The sequence below is a fragment of the Chenopodium album genome, chromosome 23 (genome assembly GCF_948465745.1).
Source record: "Chenopodium album chromosome 23, dcCheAlbu1.1, whole genome shotgun sequence".
Taxonomy (NCBI): Eukaryota; Viridiplantae; Streptophyta; class Magnoliopsida; order Caryophyllales; family Amaranthaceae; genus Chenopodium; species Chenopodium album.
Window position 1 is genome coordinate 21,029,893 of NC_137856.1, and position 4,789 is coordinate 21,034,681.

Sequence of the window (4,789 nt, forward strand, 5' to 3'; positions counted from 1 at the left end):
TCCATAGGGTTCCTAGAATCTAAGCTAGGTGGAATCAAAGAAGAAGAGTGCGCATATTCCTTGAGTATACTAGTCAATTGAGAAAGTTTTTCACTCAAATCTTTGTTATAAGCCAACATGTAATTAAACTTCTCTTCATTCAAAACCATACACATTTCCAAAGTCTTGGCTTGTTTCTCAATGACACTTTCCAAAAATTCTCTAGAAGGAAATGATTGGTCATGGGAATTATCATTTAAACTTTGAGCATTTGGAACTAAATCAATTGGGGAACCATCTTGGAAACTTGCTTGAAAATATCCCCTAGCTTGATTATTCCAATTACCCCTAGTTTCATTTTGGCTCCTTTGTTGACCATAGTTATCATAACCTTGGTTATGATCCCCATGTCTATAGCCATGACCATGACCATTACAACCATGATGGTTATAGTTACCATGATTCTCTTGGCAATCATGATTCCTATAACCTCCATTTTGGTTATAATCATCATGATTCATATGATGATTCCTATTTCCAATATTCCTTTGAACATCATTTCTAGGTTCACAAGCATGATTATTGACATAATTCATGTGTTCCATTTCACTTCCATCACATTCACTACAAGAAACATTTGGGCACATAGAAGCATTGTGATCATTCATTCCACATAATTGACATGGCCAACATTCCACAATCATGCAACAAGTTGAAAGATTGGAGTTAGAGTGAGAAGATGTACCTCTCCCCTTAATTTGGGAGGGAAGAATTGGAGCTTGGGAAGGAGGCTTCTCAAGCTTTTCCTTGAGAGACATAACTTCTTTCCCTAAATCCGCAATCAAAGTGGTCAAATCATTAATGATACTAAGTTGTTCGATCGAGTAACCCTTGCTTGTTGGTTCTCTTTCCACTTCTTGCCAATTCATATAATGACGAGCTACTTCATCAATAGCATCAACCACTTCTTCTTCCGTCTTGTTCATGATTGGGCCTCCGGCTCCGGCATCCAAATTTGCTCTCCCATGAGAACTCAACCCACCATAAAAGATATGTATGATTTGATAGGTGGGAATCCCATGGTGTGGACACTCCCTTTGATAATCCTTGAATCTTTCCCATGCTTCATAAAGGCTTTCATTAGGCTTTTGCTTGAACCCTTGAATCAAAGCTCTTGCCTCCGCCGTTTTCTTTTGAGGATAGAAACGGAACAAGAAAGCTTTGGTGACATCATCCCAAGTTTTCAATGAATTGGGCTTCATCTCTTTATCTAGCCATTCCAAAGACCTTCCTATGAGGGAGAAAGGGAACAACTTAAGGCGGATGAATTCTTGAGACATCCCATTAATCTTGATTGTGTTGCAATATTTTTCAAACTCCTTAAGATGGTTCAATGGGCTCTCGTTCTTCGCCCCACCATATTGTCTCCTCTCAATAAGGGTGATCATTGCCGGCTTTATTTCAAAGTCATTCTCCGGTGATATAGGTGGAGCTATGGCGCTCTCATACCTATAAGCCCCGGGCACTCCAAGCTCCTTCAAGGTAACTCTTGAACTACCTCCCATGACTTGGGATCTACACACACAAAACTCAAAGACAATATTAGTAGCACGGCTACAAGTGTAGCCTAAGTGTCAAATCTTTTTATATTTTATCAAAATGAAATAGACTCAAAAACAACATGCACTCAAGCACCATTCCCCGGCAACGGCGCCATTTTGATGGGACGGAGAACGGTAGGTCGTTGGGCTACCACCCCACCCAATCAAACAAAATTTGTAGCTTAACTAACCCCTATTTAGCGTAGTGGTAAGTCAAGGTCGAACCCAAGGGAATGGATATCAAATGCACGATGCCTAAATCAAGCTATTTCGGAGTCAAGAAGGGGTTGAGGTAGAACTTAGGCTAAACTAGGCAATGCAAAACTTATATGAAATCAATCTAAGACACTAGAGCAATGGATCCACATGCAATCATAATGGAAACGGTAATTTGGGAGGTCGAACCAACTAAGTCAAGCGATATGAAGGAAAATCATCATGTATCCAAAAGAGCATACTAAGATGGTTCACCTAGAGGTCTAACTAGCGTCAACTACGCTAAACACTACCTAGGGAACGTCACAAAGCACCTCAATCGTGAAATTGCAAGTTTACTAATCAATGGTCCGTATCATAGCAAGCTTACAATGCAATCTAGTGTGAATAACTAGGGTGATCAAGCCTAAATCAAACACACACATGCACATAATCAATCAACCAATTTAATCACATCATCAACTCAATCAATATTCCCCCAAATTAACCTCAATTCATCATCAATACATGCTTCACCACTACCCTAGCAAATAAACTACTCACAATCCATAAAGAACAACAAAATCAAAGCTAAACTAATCATCATTCCCAAATTCATCAATTGAAATCAAATTGAAACAAGCAAAATCAATCAACTATCAATTAGTCAAATCAAACAACAATACTAATGAAATCAAACTTTGAATTGCATTAAAGAGTAAAGAATCCTTACAAACTTGACAGAAATCAAATCAAATGAAGCAATCTTCAATCATCAATCATCAATCATCAAACCCACACTTTCTCTCTCTAAAAATGCTAAGAGCTAATGTTTTCTTTCTCTAAAATCTAATCTAATCTAATTCTCTCCTCCAAGATCAAAACTTCTCTCTCTATAAAAGGAATGAAATAACTAACAATCCCCAAGAGGAAGTTGGGAAAGACGTCCAAAAATAGACCCACGTTGGTGCGGGCGCTCGAAGGAGTGTACCCAGGAATGTGCGCCCGCACAAACCTGATGTGCGGCCGCACACGACAGATGTGCGGCCGCACACTCCTCGAGTGCGCCCGCACATAGCTGCAGCTTCCTCCTTTCTTCTTTGCCCTTGCTCACGAGGTGCACGCATACTAGATGATGATGATGGAGGACAAGGTAGGCAGCAACTTCCTTGAATTTCTTGAAGAAAATGAGCCATGAGGAAGGCATAAACAAGACTTTGAAGCATGCTCCTTGAACCTCTCATTGACTTGAAACTTCTTGCACAAGCTTTAGGCATGAAAATCAACGGAAAACTATAGAAAGGAAGCCCGGGAATCCTTGGACAATCAATCACAACCTACAATCAAAGGATAAAAAGCAAGTAAAAGGGAAAAATAGCAAGTAAATAAGAAAAAGCACGAAATAGAGAAACTAACCACAAAAAGCATAAAATGAAGAAAACAAGAATAAAACTAAGGAAAACTAAAGAAAAGAGAGATAAAAAGAAATAAAAATCATCCAAAAAGGAACCAAATGAGTGCCAAAAATGTCACTCATCACTTTAACACTTAAGAAGCCTCAAAACAAAAATTTTCACACTAAAAAGCAATTAGTTTGCAATTATGTGAAAATAAATCAACCTAGCTTAAAGCATCAAATACTACCAAGTAAGTGTGCTTTAAGGGGACTAAAAATTGCAGAAACTAATGCAAATAATCAACCACATAATCACCAATTTATGCCATTAATTTCTAGGTTAGAAAAGACTTAAAATTTTTCGTCAAAATGAAAAATACCTTGAAAAAGGCATTTCTAGTAGGAATTTGGCTAAAATCACAGTTCCAACGGGGAAAAAACCTTTCTAGAACGCCTTTTCCACCCAAAATTCACTATTTTTGGGCGAAAATCTGGGTTCTGGGCCAAATTCGACATTAAAAACGAGATTAAAATTAATAAAACCGAGCTACTAATCTAATTAGTAACTTAAACCAAAAAAATAAGCCAAAACAAACCTTGAAAAACATGGTTATAAAAATAAACGAGCGGGGCTCCGATACCGCTGTTGGGGTTTGGTATGTCCAACTCACCGCGGAAACGACCCCGACCCAAGGAACCACTCGTAATTAATAAAACCATAAAGCATAAATAAACACAAGAAAAGGAAGAACGAATCATACCCTTGAAGCGAGCTTCGCCCTCACAAAACGGGCTCTTACTTAAAAGCCTTGAGCACCGCAAATGTCGTGCCTCCAACGATATCCACCCACAGGACGAACACGACTTTTTAGGTCCGTTACCTTGGAGTTAGCTAGGTCCGACCAAAACCCAAGTGTTAATGGAGTTTAAGCGCTTTTCCGAAAATATGGAATGCTCTTTATAACTCCCACTCAAGCACTTTACTCCAAATCCCAAGGTTGGTATTTATAGAGGAAAGTATGAGTGGGAATTTCTATCCCATCAATGTGGGATTCATGAAATCCCACAAATTAATTTAAAGCTAAATTAAATTAAATATATAAGCAAGTAATAAATCAACAAGTGTCCTAGTCATATGTAAAGAGGAGTATGGACCACTTGGAGAGGAGGGGACCATACTTGCTCCCCACTCCTTCCTCTCCTTGTGACACTTGTCCACACCAAAAAGCAAGCATACTTACTAGCTTCCCCTTCTACCCGACCCTAGGCCCACGGCCCAGCTAGCCCCGCCCGGCCGCACCGTGCGGGCTTGCTAGCTGCAGCCAGCTCGGCCCAGCACGCCCACGCACATCAGTGCTGGCTGCTGCTGCCGAGGGCGTTGCTAGCTAGCCACGCACATGTGCGGGCTGCTAGCAGCAGCGCACGCCAGCACGCCACGCACTGCTTGCGGGCTGTTGGCTGTGCTGTGCTAGACGCCTCGCACATGGTGCGGGCTGGTAGCCATGCCTTGCTAGCATGTCACGCACATTGTGCGGGCTGCTAGCTCAGCTAATCCCCTAGCTCTCGGGATTCCGATGCTAGAGGTATTTTGGTCATTTTTGATTTATTACTAATTTGC

At 40.6% G+C, this 4,789-nt stretch overlaps 1 non-coding gene across 1 annotated transcript; it reads left to right on the forward strand.

Annotated features, from left to right (window-relative positions):
• The first annotated feature begins 1,053 nt into the window (after nt 1-1,053).
• Nucleotides 1,054-1,159, forward strand: LOC145609906 (small nucleolar RNA R71). Its single transcript, XR_014106174.1, has one exon. It is a non-coding gene; the product is annotated as a small nucleolar RNA R71 (small nucleolar RNA).
• Nucleotides 1,160-4,789: the final 3,630 nt, after the last annotated feature.